The sequence below is a fragment of the Passer domesticus genome, chromosome 5, assembly GCF_036417665.1.
Source record: "Passer domesticus isolate bPasDom1 chromosome 5, bPasDom1.hap1, whole genome shotgun sequence".
NCBI lineage: Eukaryota > Metazoa > Chordata > Aves > Passeriformes > Passeridae > Passer > Passer domesticus.
This window is the reverse complement of record NC_087478.1, coordinates 38273996-38298522: the sequence shown is the minus strand read 5'-3', so window position 1 is coordinate 38298522 and position 24527 is coordinate 38273996. Positions and strand designations below refer to the sequence as shown.

Here is a 24527-nt window from a genome sequence, read left to right as displayed (position 1 = left end):
ATGCTAGCTGATGCTTAATTTGATTCCTGTGAATAGTAATACATATGTAATTGATAGAACAGCAGAATCTCTTGCTAAGATTATTAAGGGTCTCAATTTTAAGCCAGGTTTTGCCTCATTCAGGTAAATAAGGTTGTGTGCTTAACTAAAGGTAAAAATGTATTATATGCTCTGTATCTTAATTGTAAACCAATCTAATCACAACCATCTTCCAGTAGCAGTTCATTATAAGCAATCTTCTGTACCTTGGCTTTGAGAAACTGTGTAATCCTACGCTAAGATTAAACAAGAATAAAAAAAACCCTCACACACACCCCTGCCCCAGATGGTCCTTAGAGCATTTTGGCCCTGCAGGGCAAATCAAGCACTCCACTAACTTAAAGTGGCAACAGCTTTTTCAGCTCAGCCTCTGACACAGTTAGGATTTAAATATCCTTCCTTTTCCTGATTGCCTAGCAGGAAAAGGAAGGATATTGTGTTTTTCATTACTTATGCTGTTGCAGAGGGATTCTTTAATATGAAATAAACCCAGTGTATATGACCAGAACAAGCAATCTGAAGCAAAGATGATCGTAAAGTTGATTATAAAATGAATAGCAAACTTTTATTACAAAATCCAGGTACAGCATTCTTTAGGTCCAATAACTGCATTTCATTCTTGTGTCCTTTTAAATCCATTGTTTTTAATTGTACTGTCTTGCCCTTCTTACAGTGGTGTCAAATGGTAGTTGAGGGCTGTGCAGAAAGAATGGCCTCCTCCTAACAGTGACGATCTGCTGATCCTGGCAGTGATTCAGAGACATGAGTGCCCCAGGCCTGTTCCTCTACAGCATGACTACTTTTTTCACACATTGACATCTAAATATTCTGTACAGCCTCCTGTAGCTGTGCTCTTAAACACAGTTCCTGACGTCAGGTATTCTTTCTGAGTATGTCAAGTTGAAAAGTCACAAAAATTAGGATGCTTGGTTGTGATACCAAACTGATTATCTTATTTTGTGATACTTTATGGAAGTAAGAACTAAAGTATATATATTTTTGACAATATGTATTATTGCTACTAGCAATCCCTGTGATTACTGTAGATATAATCCCCATGCAAAAAATTCTATTTTCAAAATTATTTATTTGGCAGATTTTCGAGGTAAGGGATTACTAAATAAAGGGAAAGTAGAACTAAATTTCCTGTTGCATCCTGGATACTTTAATGAACAATGTAGAGCCTTGTTGACCCTGGAATGTAAAGCTGTTAATTGTTAATTCTGGACAGTATGTGTTTGTGTTCTAGAACAGCTTGGTGTTGTTGGTGCTAAAAGAATCCCTGAAAAGTAAAAAAAAAAAAAAAATCTACCAAAGAGAGTCTGTATTGTCCTGTGATGTCCTTTTCAAATATTTTCCCCATTTATTTATTTCTATATGTGCAATATAAAGGGATGGGAAGCAACTTTGCAGTTCTTGCCTTAGCTTCATTGTTCCTTGTCTTGTAGCTTTAGATCACCATGTTTGCACTGCCTTCTCTTTCCTTCTTGAGTTACTTCAGTCTTTGCTAACAAATGTAATAATTGCTGAGAAAGACTTTATATGATTCTTGTTACTTACTTTGATCTGTTTTAGAGTACTTTCACCTTTGCTTTCCTACCAATTTTATTGTTTGTATATGTTAGATTGAATCTCTTTGAGACAGAGAATCTCTTTTATTTAAATACCTTTCAATGTTTTGGGAAAAGTTAATGGTTCTTAATTTGAAATATGTACACTGTACTAAATATGTGAAAATAATCTTAGTGAAAGCAATATCTAGCATGTTCAAAACTGAACAAATACAAAATTTGTGAGATGAGGCCCTGAACACGGATTGATGGATGGCAATGAGTGATTAAGCTACGGATTTCATTGTACATTGATGTAATGATTAAACAGTTAATTGTATGTTGATTCAATAACACAAACTATTAATTCTTTCAGCAGCAAAAATGGTACTGAAAGAAGGAAAAAGCAGGTGTTCAAGTTGTAACTTTATTATCAGCATTTCACTGATGTTCTCAGGAAACAAGACCAAGTTGAATTCTAGTGGCCAAGGAATCAGACTGGCCCATACAGGGATGCATCTAACCAAGAACTTGGGCTAGAAATAATCAGAGTTACTGTCTGAAAGACTAGCTAGCTGAAGATTCTTGATGCTTCAGTGTCTGTCCCTAATTACATCAATATCTGTGACTATCTAGAAGCTATGATATTCCTAGTACCATGGTTCTGCTTGGGAAATTTGTCCTGAAACTCTGCAAATGTTCAAAATATGATTGAGTTCAGTGTATTTTCTGAACCACCTGCTATAATGCAAAGAAGCTTAAGCTTTGATCCTTAGACTATACTTTATTAAGCAATTAATATACAAAACAAAATATATGAGAAGGGCTTATATAAAGAAGTAATGTGTTTTCTGAAAAGGAGTTGTAATGCTGTTATGAACAAGATTTAACTTTATAATAACCAGGGCAATACCAAAATCTAGTGCTTTGTATTTCAATATCTCTGTTTCATCTCAATTTTTGTGTGCCAATCTTGACAGACTTCTGCAGCTGTATAAAAGAAAGCAGTGATTTTCTTATTTTTGTATTCAAGCTTAATAAAAATATAGTGTTTCTGCTACTTGAGGTGGATAAATTAGCTTCCCCGGCATCCCACAGTGAGCATCTCTGATATGAACATTGAAAACAGCAAAATTAAGGTAGTAACATTGCCTTGCTCTCTGCTTGATCATGTATTTTGTTGTATTTAATGGTTATTTGCATTTAATAATGATGCAGGTGGAAAAGTTTGGCTTAGAAAGGAGATAGTTTTTAACCTGATTATTGCTTGTGAAATTGGGAACATTAATTCACTGAAAAAATATTTTTATTCAGTCTGTTTTTATTGGGGCCATGAGGATTGTTCCTTTATGAAAACATAGCACAAAGGAACTTAATTTTAAAATTTCAGCTTTCAGATTTTGCTTCTGAAGGTTATTTAATACTGCTTTGGTCATTTGAAAGCAACTTAACTTTATGTTGGTCTTTGTCATATCAAATAATTTTTTTTTGTTTCTTGAATTGGTTGTATACAGTAACACGTGAATACTAACAAGCACAACTTCTGAACATTCAAAGTATCTTCACATTTCACATAATGTTGATTTCAACAGAGTTCAAATTAAAAAAGACTGTTTTCTCTTTCAGTGTCTATGAACAGTATTTCTCATACAAATTTCAGTTAGTAAGCTAAGCACACATCTAAAGCCCAGAGCTAAGCACATACCTAAAGGGAAAGTAAAAGGAGTTGCCAGTAGGTTCCTACTTAGGAACTAGGCATGTGCAGTAGAGAGGGAAAAAACATCCTCAAACGCCTGCAGTGCATGGTGTGATGGTTCCAGCTGAATCTTTGGCTTTTAAGTCAGCACTTTGTCATAAGAAAGTTTCCATAAATGTTAACCAAAAACTTTTAAAGACCTGGAAGCAATGCTAGCCCATTTTATACTCAGATGAGGTGTGTGTTTTATAAATGCACTCCTAGGACAACTAGAGTGTACTCCTTTTTGCTAAGTAGTAAAGTGAGGGTTGGTCTTTTCTGAAAACCGAGGAGATTAAAGCAATTTTTTAAAGTTTTCTGACAATCGGAAGGTCCATAAAGAAATAAAATTACCTTCTAAAAAAACCTGCAGAGAAATCCTAAAATATTCATGTGACATAAAATTGTAAATATACTATGAAATGTTGTAAAAGTGCATTGCTGATCAAAAGTGTGAAACTGGGTTACTGGGAAACTGGGAAACGTTTCTATACATAAAACATATCTATCTCCACGATAGGGATTTCTGCTGGCTGTTACTTCTTAGCAGATAAAGTTACTAAGAGACAGTGATTTAACAGAATGCAAGTAAAAATGCTACTCTTTGGTACACAATGTGCTTTGAGCTCTGTGAAAACCCGCCCAAATTCTCTAAGAAATTCTAGATATACTTATTAGTTATCCTGTTAATATCTAGAATAGAAATTTAAATTATCTATATACCTACCCAGAACTTCTGTTTTATACTGTTTATTACTGTTTAGTAATTCTGGGTTCTTTCATGTATCTTATATGAAAATAGTACATAAAACAAAAAGCCACTTCTATAAGAGAAAGTATGTTGTTAGAATTTGTAATTGTACTTATTAGCATACAGTTAGTAGGTATGCCATGCTACACTTGCTTAGTAGGCCATAACTTTTCAACTATTTTGTTGCTTCACATATTTCAGTGCAACATAATTTAGTATCAAAGAAAACACCTTTTAAGTTTCTTTGCAGAAATAACCCAGTGCTATGAAAAAAACCCCCATATATTCCAGGTGATGGAGATGTGTTATTAGTCACCTTGTATTTCACCATTCACACCACAACAAAATTCTTGTAAAATTGGTTGACTCTGTTCCTCCTCTATGCAGACTTACTTGCACATGTAGAAAATATGCCACATGCAGAAGAGAGCCAAAAAATTGTATATACTTTCAGGCCTGTGTCACCTTGTCCATGGGAGAACAGTGGAATCTGATCTTACCTTGAGCTTCAGCTGGCTGAGCATGTGGGCAGCTCCTTCCAGCCACCCTCTGCCAGGCGTGAGATTTCTCCCTTAGTTTTGCCTAAATAAAGATTTTTCTGTTCTTATTTATGGCACTGGCACAGTACGTTTTGTTTTTTTTCAGAAACATCACGTAGAAGTTCTAGAGGCATGATCTTTGTGAAAGCTGCAAGCTCAAGCCAGTTGGTGACTTGTGCCAGTAATGATGGTGAGCATCACTGAAAGGCCAGCTAGAACAGGACCCACTGAGTACCTGGGTTGGTGTGGCAGATGTGGTGGTGCACATCATGGAGCTTGCTGTGGCCCTCAGAAGCTTTGAAACCTGTGTTAGTGAATATAAATAACAGTGGCAGAAAGGCTGACAGCGAAGTAGTTTTTAAAGACTTCTGACACGTTAACAGTGGCAGAAAATAGTAATGCTGGACCAGTGCTTTACTGTGTAGTCTTTAAAAAATATAGGCAGTGTCAAAGGCAGGAGACAATAATAAAGTGATTTGCATTGCAAATACTTTGGAAATATTTATAGCTGTATAAGTGGGTTTTATATAATTTTGGAATTTAAGGATTTCAGAAGAGTATTGTGAGAAATATGCTTACAGGCTCTTTTATTCAGAAATAAATGACAAATGGCCTCACATTCAAGGTCAGTGTTATTTATTATTATTTTCTTTTATTCTGTGATATGTATTTTTGTTGGAAGTTTGGTGAGAACAAACTTAGAGCATTTCTGCTCAAATACAGACCTGATAATGCAGTGTTATTCTGACAGTAATCAAAAATATTAATATTATTCTCTGTACACAGCTATAAAATTTTGAAGGAGAAATATTTGAAAATTTTATACTTTAAAACATGCTATGCCTAATAAACTTACAATAATTTTAATCTGGTAGAATTGTTTCTAGAATGGTGAATGTGAGCATTTGTAAATCAATTCAGCTATATTGACAATTAATAAGTTTAATAATTTTCCTAAGTTAGTGAGAATATGGCACTTGGAGTCCAAAAGTGGAACAGAATTATTCAGTCTGACAGGAAAATAAGAACATTGTTGAAGTGTTCTGCTAAAACACGTTAAAAATGTGTTACTGTAAAGTATTTACTGTGCCTTGGGTATCTAGAGAAATTTTTTTTTTTTTTGCACAAGAGCAGGGTTTTTTCTTTTTGCATAATTCTGTTGTGTCAGAGAACTGTATTTTGTGGCCATCAGAGCTCATAAAGACAGTTTTAACCATAGTCCACACCATAGTTCACGCTTATGCCACACAGACCATCTCTGAAAAGGTACTTGCTTTCTGGTTGGCTTCTGAGTTTTAGCTGGAATTGGGATGAGGGCTGCCCCAGCATTTACCCTCCTCCTGCTTAAAAATCAATAGTGCTCCGTGGCCCGATATTTTTTCATAGTTTGTTTTTCTAACCAGTCAATAAAATGGTCTGATAGTTTTTCTGAATCTGCTCTGCATGCAGTGAACTGGGAAGGGTGACTTTACTTAGTATTAACTGGCTGTTTTGGTCTATAGGTAACATCTGCATCCTCCTCTAGGAAAAAACACAAGGAAAAACTTAGAACTATTATGGTTCTAAGATAAACCTAATTAGCATGAATTCAGTAGTAGACATCAGGAAAATTAATCCTTCTTGCCAAAAGTCGAAACTCACTGTATGCACATACATACACACATGCTCTCAAAAAAACCTCTAAATCAATTTAAAAAGTAATTGAGCACAGAACTCTTTGTACTATTTTTCAGTTGTAGAGACTTTGCAATGTTGCTTGCTCAAAAAATACAGTAATTACAGTAAGTGAAGAATACAGGATCTTTAAATACATAGATACACCAAAATAGAAAGATAGAGCTTAAAGTCTTTATCTCAAGTAAATATTTATGTAGCTTTTGCTTTTCATAAAAGCATATTTTTTCTTCATAATACCACTATTTTATTTGTTGAAACTAAACAGTAACCAAGCAGAGCAGTCAATGCAACTTTCCTATGTGGAATTCCGGTCATATAGAATGTGGCCACTTCTACTTTGCAATGTAATGAGATAAAGTCAGAAAGTACCTTTTCTTTTTCCTTCAGAAGCAGTGAAGCTAAACCGGAGCTGCTATTTCTTTTGCAGGTGAGTGGATGTGATCAATAAAAGCAGGGGGCCAGTAGGAGGAATAGCAATAGGAGTGCTTTCCTCCTATTCCAGAAATAGGATCATGGTACAGTTTCTGAATCATAGCTAGAAACCACATTTCTGCCTCAATTTCAGAAGAGCTTTCAGTGTTGGATTATTTTACCATAATTTGCATGGAAAATAAAGAAATATACTGGTGCTTTCCAGACTATTAAGGATACTAAGGATTATTACACATTAATGTGTGTTGGTTTGATATTGGTTGGTCCAACTGAATACAGCTGTACAGAGTTTCAAATAATACACTTTCTTTGTAGGGAAAATCAGAACAATATAGGCATAGCCTGTTCTGAGGGAGCACAGACTGTTTCTCTGTGGAGGCATATTCTCAACATCCTGTATAAATTGTGATGATAATCTGTTAGAAATGACAAGGTTTTTCCCTTGATGAATATTACCAATCTTGCTATGCAGCACTGATGAAACTTCCCCATACCTGTCTGAGAGGAGAGTGGAAGTAATCAGCTGATTTCATTGTACATTTCAAATATATTCCCAGTTGTTGTCTCAGATCTAGATCATACTGCCGCCGCCTTCTCCATTTGCTACACATTGGACCAAGTAGGGGACACTACTATCCTAGAACAGTATTAATTTTATTTTATATAAAGCCCTTTGTCCTCAAATTGTTGATAAATTTCTAATGCAAGAGGATCTGTTGCCTGCCTGATAATCTATTCACTATCAATAGTATCAGCTGATGATGTTGAAAGGTGAATGATCTACCTGAAAATTTTTTCTTTTACTTAGATTTGTCTTAAAGCAGGAAAAGAAAGCAAGTGAAGGCAGAAAACACAAAATATTGGCATGTTGAACTATCCCCTGTAATTTAAGGCAAGCAACAAAGTGCTTCAGTGATTTTAATGGTTTTCGAATACTTTGAGATGTGAATAAAATTTTTGCTGAGGAACTTATGAGGAACTATTCCTATAGATATATCTTTTTGTGGGAAATGAATGTGATACAAGCATTAAAGTAAATTATTTTACCTTTATTTATAGGTTGTATTTTCAGATTGAATGCAGTAGTGTTAGTATATATCACAGTATTTTTAAACCTAAATTTCTTAGTACTGATTTTAGTAAATAAATTTTATTTTGCCTCATCTATTCCTGTCTAGTTCAATATTCAAGTAGCGGTTATGTTTAGCAGAAAACATTTAGGGAGGACTATGAGGCTAGGATTGTTTTAAAGTGACAGCTGGCATAATTCAGTTGAACTGTGATTCACTCAAAGATGTAAACTAATGAGAAGAATATGGATTTAGTATTTTCACTGGAAAAATTAAAATTAATGATTCATGGAAACTTAAGTGTTCTGTGTTATTTTTACACTAGGAGGAATTTTACAGTTCTGCATGACTAAGAGTGCTTATTCCTGTGAAATGTGTTACTCCCACTGATGGGTCTAACAAAGTATAAATTAATTTTATTTATATTTTTGATGAAGTATTCTGCATGCATTGTGGTGGCACAGTGTGAGGAATGACTTTGTCTTCCCCACCAGCCTCAACAGTGTTGGCACTGAGCAAAGCTTTGCGAAGGGCGGTAGGGAGATGTCAGTGGCTCTGAAAATGCTTTGGGGGTGTGGTTATCTGTAGGGATATGCAGTTGCTCTAAGCCTAACCAAGTAGTAATGGAAGGTACTTGACCTGGATTCTCACGTTTATATCTCCATTAGTATACAGTGTGGCAGGGTAAAAGTCCATCTGTAGAGCAAAAGAGGAGGATCATGTGTCTGTGTCATCCACAAGGAAGTTGTTTTGGAATAGGTCATCATGTCCTCAGGCTATACATCCACAAAGGGGTGGAAAACATCAGATTCACTCTCACAGGTCATCTTTCTTTTTCATTTTATCCAGGAGGTACCCAGGCACTCTGAAATCACAATGCAAACTCAAGTGAGTTGAGGCAATAGGGATTTTGCTTCAGGTTGCCTGATAGACAATAAAACAGTAATGTTTTGATTTCTTTAATGGCAGGACCTGATAAACAGCATTTCAGAGTAAGGGCAAATATTTGTCAGTCCCGGGTTCTAGGAGAGCATTTTTCTTTGAAGGACTCTAGGAACATAAGCTGCTCAATGTTGAGCTAACCCCTGTCTGTACCTCTATGTTGATAAAGACTATGTTGATCTATCTAATGTCATAGTCACTTCAGATGAGTCTCTTCCATACATGTTATTTGCAGTGTGTTTTATTGTTTTCTTATGGCTCTATTAGAAAAATAAATATTATGTGGAGAAAATTATTATTAGCATCTCACATTTCTAAGCAAATAAAAAGCTATTAATGTATGGTTTTGATAAAGCAAAGAAGATTTCTTTTGCGTTGTTATGGGAACTGCTTTTCTTTGCCATACTTTTATGTTAGTAGTAGACACAGAAAATATTTAAGGTTAGTAATTGAACCTCAGTTTCATGTGGTTGAGAACACGAGTTCCAGATTGACTCAGTGGACGTCTTTGATATATCATCTTGAGTGTGATCACACTCAAGGGGACATCTAGGGGATCAGACCCATCCAGAGTAGATTTAGGAGGGTCAGGTCCTGCCTGACCAACCTGATCTCCTTTTATGATGAGGTGGCCCACCTGGTGGATGAGAGGAAGTCTGTGGATGTTGTCTACCTGGACTTCAGCAAAGCCTTTGGCACAGTCTCTCACAGCACATCCCAGGAAAAGCTGGCAGCCCATGGCTTGGACAAGTGCACCCTTTACTGGGTTAAGAACTGGCTGGGCCCAGCGAGTGGTGGTGAATGGTGCTGCATCCAGCTGGTGGATGGTCCCTGGTGACATCCCCCATGATCAGCTTTGGGCACGGTCCTGTTTAATGTCTTTACTAATGACCAGGATGAGGGGATTGATCTACCATTAGGAAATTCCCAGACAACACCAAGCTGGGTGCGTGTGTTGAGCTGCTGGAGGGTGGGAGGCTCTGCAGAAGGCCCCAGACAGGCTGGATCCATGGAATGAATCCAATGATACCAGGTTCAGCAATACCAAGTGCTGTGGCCTGTACTTTGGCCACAACAATCCCATGCAGCACTGTGGGCTGGGGACAGGGTGGCTGGACATCAGCCAGGCAGAAAGGGACCTGGGGGTACTGATTAACAGCAGCTGAGCAGGAGCCAGCAGTGTGCCCAGGTGGCCAGTGGCATCCTGGCCTGTATCAGGAATATTGTGGCCAGCAGGACCAGGGCAGTGATTGTTCCCTGATACTCAGCACTGCGGAGGCTGCACCTTGAGTGCCACGTCCAGTGCTGGACTCCTCAGTTTAGGAAGGATGTTGAGATGCTGGAGCATGTCCAGAGAAGGGCAACAAGGCTGGTGAAGGGTGTGGAACACCAGTCCAGTAAGGAGCGGCTGAGGGAGCTGGGGATGTTCAGCCTGCAGAAAAGGCTCAGGGAGACCCAATCGCTCTCTACATCCCCCTGAAAGGAGGCTGTAACCACGTGGGGGTCAGTCTCTTCTCTGAGGCAACCAGCTACAGGACAAGAGCACACAGACTCAACTTGCACCAGTGGAGGTTTAGGTTGGACATTAAGAAGAAATTCCTCATGGAAAGGATTGGAATGGGCTGTCCAGAGAGGTGGTCAAGTCACCATCTCTGAAGGCATTTAAGGAAGGACTGGATGTGGCACTTAGTGCCATGGTCTAGTTGACAAGGTAATGGGTTGTACTTGATGATCACAGAGGTCTTTCCAACCTAGTTGATTCTGTGATTCTGTATCTCGTACGGTTTGGATACATAATATGGCCTCTGTTGGCCTGAAACCTTGGATAGATTGGCTAGCACTGTGATGAACAGTGAAGCATAAAGGAAAGTATCTGCTAAACTGTGCTCAGGAAAACAATGAAATTAGTAACTTATACTTAATATACAGACATCTGTTGCTTGAAGTAAAGCTGTTAACATCAACATTTCTGCCTCAAATAAATCACATCAGTACGTCTGATGACAGTAGTGTGTGTGTTCATCTCCCGAGACTTCTCACTTTTGGCTTGTGAGGATATTTATAACAGATCTCTGAAACCAACTATCCTTCCATTACTTGCAATTTTTTATCATTCAAAGGCTATTTTTAGAGGGAAGCTTATACCTTTGGAAGCACAAAACTATCAGTAATATATAAGTGTCAGATTTATTCTCTAATCTTTGTAAGATAGCAATACTTTTTATTCAGACAGTGGTAGAGTTCATTGCATTAAATGCCCTAGTTTTAAATGCTCTTCCCTCTTCATATAGGCATTTTCTACTTAAATCCAATGTTTATCTGTAAGAATTTTTACATGTTATTACTAAAAATAGAGAAAAAGGGAAAATATATATTCCCCCCAATAGTCTATATTTTGCTGCAATTTGCATCAGCTCATTGCATTCCTTTATAAAGAGGAAAATCCTATGTACATTGTAGCCTCTAACACCAGCTCCTGATCCTGTTTGCATTTATGTTTGGTGGACTGTACCAAGAATTTATCTCTTCAAACAACCTTCTGGAGAAAGAGCAGTTTCAACTCTTTCAGTCAATCAGAATTACTAAATTAAATCATCATGACTCCAGCATGGTCTGTGACTCTGTCTCTAGAATGATCATGAAGGGATTTATTAGACCAATATTATATATAGTGTATTTTAAGCAGGAGAAAAAGCAATTCAGAACTTCAAAGAAAATGCTCATGGAAAAATCCATGTTCTTATGTATCACTTTTAAAATATAAATTAAATGGATGAGTTATCTGTCCATTTCTGTAGAAAAATAATCTATTTTACTAAAACTTTGTGTTAATTGATAAAGATCCTAATACTAAAAAAAAAAAAAAAAGAAAAAAGAAAAAAAAAAAATCTCCGATCTCTATGACAGACTATTCATGTCCAGGTCCTTTACTATAAGATTCCATGTATCTTCACAGGACTAAAGTCTGATTTCAGATTTGCTATCTATCCAGTTTATGAAAAAAAAATTTTTGTCAAATTAAATTAAATCAGTAAAGTTGCTATTCTATCAACTGTCAGATACTCTTCTAGAGAAGTGGGCTTGCAGGTGCACCTGTACCTCAGTTTGTATGGTCACTAGGCTTAGTAGCATAGAGAAACATTGCTGCTCTCAAATATTTTCTGTCTTCACTGCAAGACTTATGTATTTTAATTGTTTGATTGGTTTGGGGCTTTTTTTCAAGAGGTGCCATAATGAGGTTGTGACACTTCAACCAAAGTGTTTTGGAGCAGTTTCTAGTCAATGATGAATTAATCCATTTATGCCTTTGAGAGCTGTGACTTTTTAAAAATAATACATATTTTGTACTTTGCGGTAAACCACAGGAAATAGGCCATTACTTCAGCATGTTTGTGAGATGATACTGGAGAAGATTGATTTTTCCTGAAATTTATTTTGAAATGTCTTGATAAAGCTTCATCCTGAAAAATTTGAAAGTTTCACTTGAGAAATCTTTCTCACAGTACCTATGCAGTCACTTTTTCTCTGGATTATTTTTTTCCCCTGTAAATATATATACATCAAGTATATATATTTACAGGGGAAAGTATATATATATGAATTTGAATATGTGCTTTTGTGCATATATTGTTTGACTATGAAAAAATGGCATTTTGGAATCTGTTATAAATGGCAGGGCATCAGAAATCTTTGGAGCACTGAAATAATTTTTAAGAGTAGGAAGGGTTTTTTGTAATTTTGAGGGATTTCAGCAGCCAGAGTTTAAAAATATCTCTGACAAAGCATGAGCTCTTACAGCTATGCAGCTGTCATTAGCTGTCACAGACCGCTTAAATACGGTGTTGAGTATTATTTAATTACTGACAGTATTCGTAAAATATTTTGTGTTTTTCCAGACAAATTTGAGGGTATAACAATCTAGTCTGGCTCTGCATAGGTACAATCAGCCAAAGGCTGATTATCTTGTGGCATCTGAGTAAAATAATAAACTAATGAAATTCTAATGTCAGGCTGGAACTAGAGCTGAAGCACTTGGTATGTCATTGGAATAGAGTCCAGGAGGAGTCCAGCCTTGTGTGCTGGTCTTTTATCACACCTCTACTCCTGTAGGTAGGAATATGATTTATGTGAAATGCTTGCATATTTAAGGATCTGGTTTCCATGCTATCTGACTAGTTGGGAGCTCTATAAATAGAACTTTTTTATTCCTCAGTTTTTTTACTGCTTTTAGAATATCACTGGGTAAGGCTGTATAGAAATCTGATCTGAGGGAGAGCTTACCTTCCTTTTCTCCAAAAAACAATGGACTGTCCAGGCAATTCTTTGTCATCATTCTCATTTATTATCTAAGTGAAGCAAACTTCATTTAAAGACTTTTACCTCTTGGAGACTTCTGACCTTAAACAAGCTGGGGAAAGTCAGCATATGGTAGTAGCTGATGGGTTTGCTAGCATGTTTCTTCTCTGTGATTCATTCTGAGAATGCCAGATTCAGAAGACTGCTTTTGAATACTTGATTTGAGTTTCAAGAAAAAAAATCTATTAGCTGACCACCCATCAATGAAGAAGGATTTCAGAGCTGTAAGGTAAAAATCCAAGAGCCAGATGCACAAGGAGATACTGTCATGATTTTTTTTTTTTTGGGTCACAGCTTTCACTAGAAAAGCAAGAATGCCTCTGTATCTAAATCTGCAATTAAGCAACAGAGAGGAAATTTGAATTAGTGTGTAATTAAGCATCTGTAACTCTTGAAAATTGCATTTAGTCTGTTTATTTTTTCCCCCAAAGGTAGCCAGAACAAGGGAATGAGGTGTGTTGACCAATAATTCAAGACCAAATGTGTTTGCTTTTGGCAAGTCAACACCTATGAAAGAATTTCTGGTAATTGCCTCTTCCCCAAACAAAAATGTAGCAAATCTCCTAGATCTCTGCAATTGGGTAAAGGGCTAAAGTTAGCTCTTTTGAAGATCACTGTTCTTGTAAAAGGAAGAACTTTGAGAAAGGAATTGTTTTTATTAAAGAGACGATTTTATGAAGAAGACAATTAGCATTCATTTCTATCTTGAGAAGCTAAAGTGCAGAGTAGTTTGGTTGAAGAATATGCTGGAAGCTTTCCTATGGCAGCTGCAGCATCAGGAGATCCAAATCACAAATTGGATTACATTTCTCTCACATACAAAAAAGGATATGGATATTTTCAAATTTAAGTCCCACTCATTTTGTGTAGCAGCTGCTTTATCACCATTTAGTCTGCTGTTATTCCACTTACAGTTCTGATATATTTACAGTACTTTTATAATCTCATAGAACATAACAAAAATATATATTCAGATAGCAGCTGAATATACAGTATGGTATGACTGGATCGTATAATCTACTGAAGAAATAATAAGAACATTTTCATTCCATATGTTCCGCATATTTGGGAAAACCAGACATGTTAGCTATGATTTTCACCTCACATTTGCAGAAAACCAGTGTAAGAATGGAGAGTCAAACCCATTATTTTATTCCACCTAATTTCTTACAAATAACAGTGTTATATTACTTCCTGACAGGGTTTAATTATGGCACTGAAGATTTTACATAAACTAAGGTTTGAGATTCTTCAGAAAATTCAGCAGTGAGTTTATCTGGCCATGAGAAACTAAACAGGCATGTTGTTGACATTATTATTTTATTTATTGTGCATACCTGTCTTTGTGCATGATGTGTGAGAGTTAAAATAATTTCAATTACATAAATTTTATAAATGGTGAGCACAGCTATGACACCTTTTTTGCTATGTGAAGGTAGAGCTCTATTTTTTCTCTTTTCAAAAATAATTTTGAATAAAAGATCAAAGGAAATACAGATTCCCTTCCTTTTTCAGTGTTTTGGGATCCTCTGAGCACTCATCTTTCCAATGTAAATGTTTTACCCTCATTTTCAGGGCAACATTCAGCTCACTTGGTATTCCATATCTGTACTGTGAACCTCTACCCAGACTTCTAAACCTGCTTACAGATACACCAGCCCTTTTTTTGTGAACTGTTAAAGGTTATAAACTAGTGTTAAAGTACTTGTTTCAAAGATTATATGAGCAGCTGAGGATGCTTATCTTCAATTTTTTATGTGCTGATTTTTGGTCAAATAAGATTTACTTACAATAATTATTTGGTTTGTTTTTAAACTTTGCTTGTATTTTACATATTGAAAATATAAGGAGGAATAGGTTATACTTTATGAAAATTTAGCAACCTTTAGCAAGGTTTGATGTGTGGTTGTATGATCCTTTCTTGCATAATGTTATTTTAGAGAGCATGATATAAACATGGTAAAATTACTATTCTGTACTGAAATACCATTCACTGAATTTTATATGAAATGTTGTGCATATAAGCATAGTGACACAGGCATTTCCAATGAATAACAGATGTAGTTTTGGCTTTCATATCCACCTTCCACTAATGAATACATCTAAAAATACTGTTCATTTATATTTGTAGTAAGATCATTTTCAAATTTGAATACTGTCTCTATGATATGTTTACTTTACTTACATTGCTGAAGGAAACTTATGTCTGCTTAATTTTCAAACTAATTTTTATGTAATCCTATCTGTCAAGAACTGAGAGAGCAAAACAAAATTATTATGTAAAAGTTTACATATCAAGAGCTCAGTCTTGACTTAATAAATAATGGTACAGAATGCTTGAAAAACTGCATGTATTAAAATTATCAGCCCTATAACTGCTTTATTGTCCCTTTTTTGATAAAAAGAACTTCTATAAGGGTCAATTTGAAGAAGACATTTTACAGCACAACTTCAATTTTTGTGCATCTTGTTTAGTCTTGAGAGATACTAAATTCAAAGACTTCTGCTTTGTTAAAGAAATTCACTCAAGTTTATAAGAATGAAAATCAGACATATTTCTGAAATTCAATGTAATTTTTCTCTTTTTTAAATTGTTAGGAAGAGATATATCTGCAGATTTCAAGTAATAATGTATTGAACAAACAATTTATAAGGAACAGTTTAGTTATGGAAAATGAACATTACCTCTCGTCTTAAAGCCTCATTATAAAAGTCGTTCTAGATTTCACCATACAGTACTGAAAGTTAAAACCCATCCCAGTATTCTCTCTTCTGCCATGCTGTTTGATCTACAGCAGCTTACAAATGCTATGACCTGCACAGTGAAGTAACATAGGTAGGGATCTTCTAGGTTCTTAAACTTTTGTATGATTTGGTTCTAGGACAGTGGAGTTGGGCAGTTTGTAGCAAACAAATGCAATGGATTTAGATAATTCTGGAAATATTTCACCAGGTCTGAGAAACAATTACTGTTTTTTTCTAAAGAAACCAAGTGTGTGTAACTGCAGGATCCAAGGACTTGTAGTAAAGAAGTTAGGGAATTACTGTCCAGAAAGAGAAGAAGAACTGATCAGTGTCTCTTACAAAGTAGAAAACTGTACTGACCCCAGATTTTCAGAGTCTGGGTTTATACCAGCCTACAAATACTTTAATAAAAACAAACAAACAAACAAACAAAAAAACACCCAAAAAACACCCAAAAACCCACAAACAACCTCCTGTAAATCTAATTTTGAACCTTTTCTCAATATCTCAGATATTTCAAAAGTCCTGTTTTTGAAGTGAGCTGTTTGGACTAGAATTCTTTAGGATCTCCCACTTTACTCTTTGATGCAGAAGGTGCCACAGTCTGTTAGCCAAGGATGACTTACAGAGGGCAGAAAATGCAACTCATTTTCAAGGGCTTGTGTGGAATTTATCTATATCAGCTGGCTCCAAACTTCCCTTGCTTAAAGCAAAAACTGTCTGAGACCCATATAAGACAGTAGGATGTGCAGGGGTTATTTCTAGGTAAAAATACAGTCTTTGGCTTTAGGTGGGTATTGCTCTAGAATGAGTGAATTTGTTTGTAGACCAACAATTCCAGGAAGTTGTATTTATTGCAGCCCCTAGCGAAACAGATGGAACTCCATGCTTCTCAACTTGCTAATTAAACAAAAATTAAAGCTTGCTTCATATAAACTATTGCTTGTCTTTCTTTGTTCAGAGCAGTGACAAGAAGGCATATAATTCTCTTTGTATCCCTCTCCTTTCTTGCTTCTGCCTTCTTTAAGAAAAGCTGCAATTTTGTGCACCATCTCAGGTTTTTAAGAGATAGAAGGTTAAAATACTTCAAGAAATTTAAGTTTCCTTCTCAGCCTGAAAATTGACATTTTTGAGCTTTGTGGGGTACAGAGGAAATTTCTGTTTGAAGTCCTGCTGTGGTAATAATTACAATGAGAGTTTCACCATTTACAGTGTAAGGGTAGCACTATTGCAAGTATTCCGAATAAACAGCTGCTGAGGAAACCTTTCCATGTCTTAAAGGAAATATTAATGATAAAGGCTTACAGGTCTTTTACAAATTGTCAGTGTTTTCAAAGTCTGTGAGCCTCCAAAGCTTTACCACTGTGTAAATGATACAGTACAAAAAAAAATACTGCTCCATAGGAAACTAGTGGAAATATATACAATCAAGTTTGTACAACTGTTTCTGAATATTTTAAATATAAAATTTCATATGAAATCATATCAATATATATTCCAAGATTTAGTATACCATGAATTATTTGTTGTTGGATTTTAATCAAATACACATTAAAATTCTGAAGCATCACTATGCTTTTTATTTTAAAAATGTTATATTTTTGTGTCACTATCTATCTGATTTAAAATTATAAGGCTTTAATATTTAACTCTATCAGTCTTAGAGATGCTGGAATTTGATGGCATTATTGTATCTAAATTATAAAATGTATGAGGTACCTTGTCCAGCATTGACCATAGCTACATAGGTCCACAAATACATTTTTCTGTAATTAATTTCTATCCCATACATTTACTTAAAAAAAAGTCTTTTGTCCTGCTGTTTATAGTTGTTGGAGATTCGCAATATTAAAGGTATGATATTAAAAACAGATAGTGGTTTTTTTAACTTCCCCACAATTATGCAGAACTTCAATTTCCGATATTTTTCCAATACTAAACACATAATTGGAAGTATTAGAATTTATTTGCCATTATTTGCACTTGCTATGGTAATTTTTTAATTTTTTTTTTTTAGTATCAGATTAAATCTCTGATACCTATTTTTCAAGATGGAAAAATTGCAGCTGGCTTTCAGTGGTTCTTGAAGAGCTCCAGAAGATAGATAGGAAGGATAATAAACTTTCTGTTCATTGCCGAGGAGCAATAAACACAATAACACAAGCTGCTATGGCCTGTACTTTATTTTCAGTGTTGTTGGGAACTTACTGGTAATTAAAAAGTGCTGGAAAGACTGCTAAGCAAATTAGCTAGTTTTCTTTTGCTGGAAGAGGGAGGCTAGATGCAGAACAGTGTCAGAAAAAAAGGCAGAAAAAATAGTCAGCATGGATGTGTGATTTATTGACTTTTTTAGCTACTTCTGACTTGCAGTTTCACTCTGCCAAAGGGTATGTGTGTCCAGAAAAAGAAGCAAAAAATAAAACTCATATGTACTGCCAGAAATAATATTATGTAAAGAAGAGTACACACAGCAAGATGAAGAATTTGCAAACCTCTATCAACATTTCTTAGGAATTAGAAATATCTTCCAGTGATTTCAACCACCAGTTTTTCCTCTTCTTTGAAACTTGTCTTAATATACTTCTTCTGATAGATTGGTTCTCCTTAGAGGGCCTTTGTGATCCAGGAGTAATGAGAGGGTTTTGTTGTTTTGTATGCTATAAATACAAACCAAAATACTAAACGATAGGCTATGGGCTTTTTATATCTCCTGAATCCAAAAAAAACCTAAGTCTAAGGTCTCAATCTCTATTTTAATGCTATTAATAACAATATAGGACTACAGAAGAAATCCATGAAATTTTTCAGGTTTCTGAATATCTCTCTTGCTATTTTTTCCTTCTCAGAACTTATGTCCACTTTCCTTCAGCACTTATGAAAAGTATTTTAGATGAATGACCTAGAAAGACCAAATATTTTTCCCTTCTCTGTCTGCAAATATCTTGTGCAATTTGTGTTTATGTACCATATCTTCCTCATTTTAGTGTGCTTTCAAAGTATATTTCTTAAACTGTAGAATTCAGAAAGTTTTTTTCTTTGTATTAAATATACAGTTGGAATTGCACACAGACTTTATGTCTTAGTCATGGTCTAATATGCCTGCCTTTAAAGACAGGACCAGTTTTTAAAAATGTAGATGAAAATAGATGAAACAGTATAAATTTTTTTTCAGTAGATGGCTTTTATATTCTACATTGTATGAACAGGCAGTTTTATTTAAACAGTAAAAAGCTTTCCAATATCTGTGTGGGAAGTTTGCTGGCACTGCTCCAAGCATGTTTTTTCACATAATAAAGTGCATGCAACAAAACTGTCCAGAATAATCAGTAACGATTTTATTCTCACTTTTGATCACTCTCATGTATTTTAATTTAGGCCTGAAAATTCTAATTCATTGCATATTATAAGACTAGGAATTAAAAAATAAAAAAACTATTAGAAAAATAAACACTTTAATCTGCGAGAGCACTTTGAATTTTTTTGGCAAAACAATAATCCACCAGTTCCTCTTGGTCTAAACGTATTTGCTACATTATTAATAAAGTTTGTGCTGATGGAATAGTACAAACCTATAGAGATCACCTCCAACTTTCTCTGTTTCTCTTACCACTTTTTCCCTCTACACTCCTTACATGCTGTCCTGAGAACAGATATTTTGGAAAGGATATTATCTTTAGACTTATTTAATGAACCTTTTTCTATCCCAGCATGAAAGGGCATATAAATGTTAGAATTTTTTAGACATGGAATATTGTGGTGCCATATGCTTAGCAGGACGTTTTATTGCCAGGCACTGAAGTTACAGCTAAATTAGAGTGCAGCAGCCATGAGACTGTTGAAACAAAGCTAATGGTTTGAAGGAACTGAAGTTATTACATATTTAAAGCCTTTCTCTAGGTAGAAAGCATTTTCTTGTATTAGATTAGAAATACAGAACCAGTTGGGTTTTGGTGGGGTTTTTTTTGTTGTTTGGTTTTGGGTTTTTTTGTTTTTGGTTGTTTTTGTTTTTTTTTTAAGAATTCCCACTTTTCATTCATTTTTCCATTTTTCTTAATTTAGATCACAATGCAATTTTGGTTGTATTTCTTTTCTAAATTTTAACAATACAGCCTTTTCCAGAAGAAAGCAATATGCATCAGATGCAGAGTTGTTCCTCTCTTTCCCATCTTTTCCTCCCTACTCTACACTCCTCTCCTTTTAGAAGCAGATACCTGCTATAGACAAACTATGATACTTTTGTGCTTTTCTCATGTGCATGGGCTGGTCTGTCTGTGTTACCAGCAGCTTCTCTGCCCTTCATGTGCATTGTTCAATGGTTTGAATAAGGGACATGCAGAAAACAGGGGAGATATTTCAGAAAAATGTGCAGTGCCATGTGCTCCTCTGCTGAATGCACTTTTATTGATATGCAAGACCTTCAGGAAGAAAGCTCCATGGAGTAGGAAATAGAGAGCCTCTGCATGCTGGACAAATTACAGAGCTGTGCATGACATCCCATTGAACTCTGGCTTTGGAGATTTCCTTTCACACTGTTTTTTATTGTGAGACCTGAAGAATGTCCTACAAGACAAGATAGCTGTGTTACCTTGGAAACATCTAGCTACCCATGGATAATCTGCCCAGTGCTTTTGCCATTTTTTTGAGCTTTTAGCCACTCTGGAATTTTTATTCCATTTCAGCAGCCTAATTGGAAAATACAAATTTCTCATGCAAGAGCAGGTCTTGCTGTCTGTCCAAAACCTGAATTTTTCTCATTTACTCTTTCCATATCATTGTTCACCCCCAGAAACTGCCATTATTGCAATAGTTTGAAAAAAATATCTTTTACTGCTTCTTGAAAGTGGCCTCAAAGTGGGCTGGGACCAGGACCAGGCTCTAATTATTTAAGGTGATTTATTTATCATTTAAGGTGATTACTTTCTCTAAACTTACTGTTGAGATCTGAAGTCATGTGTGTCCACTCTGACACACTAAAGAACACAAAGATTCTGGCTGCTGCTGCTAGTCTCAGTCATAATATGCACACAAACTAAACTGAGGGATGTCAGACAGTACATTGCTCTGTATTTCTGAGATTGTGTCAAATGTATCTAAGGTAAAGGGTTGAACTTCATGTTTTACTTAAACTGACTGGCTTCTTCAGTCAGTTAAATTGAGCCACTGAGCTATGATCCTTAAAAACTGTTACAAACTTCTTATACAGACTCAGGCAATTTACTTGACCTTCCTTTTCCATTATTCTTCAGAAGTAAAATGAGATTAAAATGCCCTTTTCCCCATCCTTTAATCTTCTGATGTGTTTATATTGTGGATGTGAAGGGGAGGGAGAAGGGCCATTGTCTACATGACTTTCTCTACTGCTTTAAATGTCACTGTTTTCATTTAGAAATGACTTGTGATTGGCCTTCCTGAGACCTTTTTCCTCCAGGTACTGGTACCAGAGATGCAGTTAGCAGCATTGCTGCAACTAGAATGTTCATCAGCATGAGAGATAGGGAGAGGGAGTTGCTGAGGACAGGGTTGTGCTGCTCCAGAAAGACCAGCAAGAGGAGTGTTCCCTCTGAAACTCAGGTAGCACTTGGGTGGTTACAACATAGTGCTATTATTAATGAACTGCCTGTAAAGCCAGGGATATAAATAATCCTGTGTAATTAGGACTGTCAAAAGGACTCCATCAATTCTTTAAGTCTGAGAAACCATTTCATAAAATGTGGTCCTCATTTTGTGTCATATTTAAAACTGATAACCTTGTTTTCCTTTTCAAGTTTTATGCAAAACTAATCTGACTTAAAGAGACTGCCTTTGTGCTGTGACTAATTCCTTAGGAAACAGTGCCAAGGAATGTTACTTTCATTTTTGACTTCTTAGTAAGAGGCAAGTTATTTTCCTTTTCTTCCTAGAAAAACTCAAATGAAAAAGTCTGAAAAAATTTGCTCCTCCATAATGCCTTTTTTGGGGACATGAGACAGATTGGCAAAATCCAGTACAGAACAAGAACTACAGCAGTCTTATTCTTAAGGTGACTTTCCAACTTTCTGGAAAGAGACATTTTTGTAGATGGTTTTGAGATTGAAGTACACAAAAAAACTTATCAAATAAATGTTCTCATTCTCTGGATGGACTTGGAAGATATGTTTTATATTGCTCTCAGTATCAATAGATGCTGGGGAAAACACACTAGGCTCTAGAGCCTGTGCTTTAGAAATGCAATAAGAGAGACAAATATCTAGGGACCAGACAATTGTAAGGCACATTTGAGAGATGGTAAAGGCGTCAAAATACAGAGAAGCAGTGAGACACAATGATGTGGGATAGTCTGGCATCATGGAGTGATACCTTGTAATACCTGATAGTTATTGAAAATCATGTTAACAAAAAGGAGAGGAAATTTGACTGTAAATAGGTAAACCTGGACTGTATCCCATGCATATCAATAATGTGCCTATTTCCAAAGCTGTTGGAGCAGATTGCTGATACAATTACTGTCTCCAAAATGTCTTTGACATGTTTTAGGCTATAATTAGTTTTTTAAAAATCTGGAAAAGATAAATTCAAAGACTTTTTCCTTTGTGTGAGTATAATGAGATTATTTTTTTAGAGAGCTATATTCTCTGATTAAAAAAATCACAGAATCATACATAGACTATCCTGAGTTAGAAGAGACCCACTAGGATCATTGAAGTCCAACTCCTGACCCTGCACAGGACACCCCAATAGTCACACTGTGTGTCTGAGGGCAGTTTCTAGGGCCCAACCATGCTCTGAGTGAAAAATCTTTTCCTAATATCTCACCTAAACCTCCCCTGACAGCTTCATGCTCCCTCATGTCCTGTCTATGGTCACCATAGCTTATGGTCAACAGCTCATTTAAAAAACTCCTATACAAAAAGTTTAATTGATCAGATTTTGAAATATGATGAACTATGTTTTCAGCATATAAACAGAGGTCTCAGAGCATCAAGGTCATGTACCTGGATATAATCCAGTAGCTGAGTAGATCAAGGGGTATCAGGCTTGCATGTATAGTGATCAGACCTTGCAATTTTGATATAATTAAGGTGCCTGATTCTTTTGAATGGTAGAACTACATGAATAAATCCAGTTGCGTTTCCTTCACAAGAATTAAATCGAAAGTCCACTGTAGGCCAAAGGGAATTACATGTAAAGCATGTCTAAAATTAAGTGGCTAACAGGAACATAATTGCCATGAATAACAAGAAATAACTGGATTAGAAATTAAAAATTGCACATTGTAATTCTGATTCTCGATTTATTGTGTCTTGATTCAGTTGTGAATCCATGCAGGGTGAATATCAGGACTGTGAGTTAAATAGGAATAGATCAATCTCATTGTCATCTTTTGAGGAAATGGGAAAATATAGGACTAGCAGGAGCATACACATGTACCCTCCTTCTAATGATTAAATGCACACAGACCCATACTTTAGTACAATCTAAATCATAGATATGTTTTTGCTGATAGCTGCAGCTGTGGGAAACATTTCTATTTCTCTGTAGGAATCTTAGTGTTATCAAGTGTATTATGAAACTGCTTCTCATGCAAAACAAGGACTAGGTGAACAAAAAACTAGGGGAAAAAAACCTATAAAATATGTTTTAAGTTGAACTAAATATTTCGTTAGTCATGTACTTTATTTCACTTCCCAATGTGAAATATGGTTCTATATAAGTTAAATACATTGATTTTTCCAGTATGTAAATTAGTACTTTGATATAAAAAATCAGTTATTTTTGAAGACATCAAAATTTAGTAAAAATATTAGTCAACTCTATCATCTAATGAAAGTAAACCTATAGATTGTTTTATTGAGCTGAATTTCTGACTTTTTGTGTTACTGTTAGGATGAAAAAATAATACAATTCCCTCCATTATTTTTCCCATGACATGGCGGTAAAATTATTTTTATTGGAAGTTGTCATAAGTCTATATCTTTAAAAGTTACTTAATTGAAATATTAGCATGATACTAAAAAGAAAGAGTGAAAGAGTGAGCAATATAGTGTAATATTGACCAATAAAGTACAGATATTTATATTAGAAAAATGTTTGTGTATTTTGTATTATACAGGGTAGTTTTTAATAACTCAGCTCAGCACTTTCATTTTTGCCCTTCTCTGTTTTTCCCATCTGCATATCTTCTCTTTGGCTTGAATCTGGTTCAGAAAAATACACTGTAGCCTGTACATACATAAGTGCATGCTAAATCTGATAAAAGATGAATCAAGTTGTCTTTCTTAGCTGAAGTCCCTATGTTCATCTGTTCACAAGTAGTATATTTCAGCTTTTGGGCCATATTGGTGCCTTTTTAGAAAAGAAAGTACCGTAAACTTTCACCACGCAATCCACTGGACCCATCTTTCCTTTCTACATGTAGATTGTGCCTTTTGTGTAGCCATATGAGAATCTTTTTAATTTGTTCTTATCCTGTTGGTAAAAGAGCTATCAGCTCTGTTTAAAAGCTTACAGGCTTATAGGAGTCCAAGGAGAACCATCCCTGGCATCCAGTAAGGTCACTTCCCTGAATTAGTGCTGCTTTTTCTGCCTTTGTTTGTTTGTGACAGTGTTTGTACTTCAGGTCAGGATGTCTATTCTGATTTATTTTCAAATGTAACAAATTGAGTTTTTCAGACATTTAAAAGGCAGTTTTAGTGAGTCCTATTACCAGAAGCC

The 24527-nt window shown here is 35.5% G+C and overlaps 1 protein-coding gene across 4 annotated transcripts in view; it reads left to right on the top strand.

The window, feature by feature from the left end:
• PPFIA2 (PTPRF interacting protein alpha 2) overlaps positions 1 to 24527 on the top strand; it is a 284919-nt gene that overhangs the window by 91827 nt on the left and 168565 nt on the right. The window lies entirely within an intron of this gene.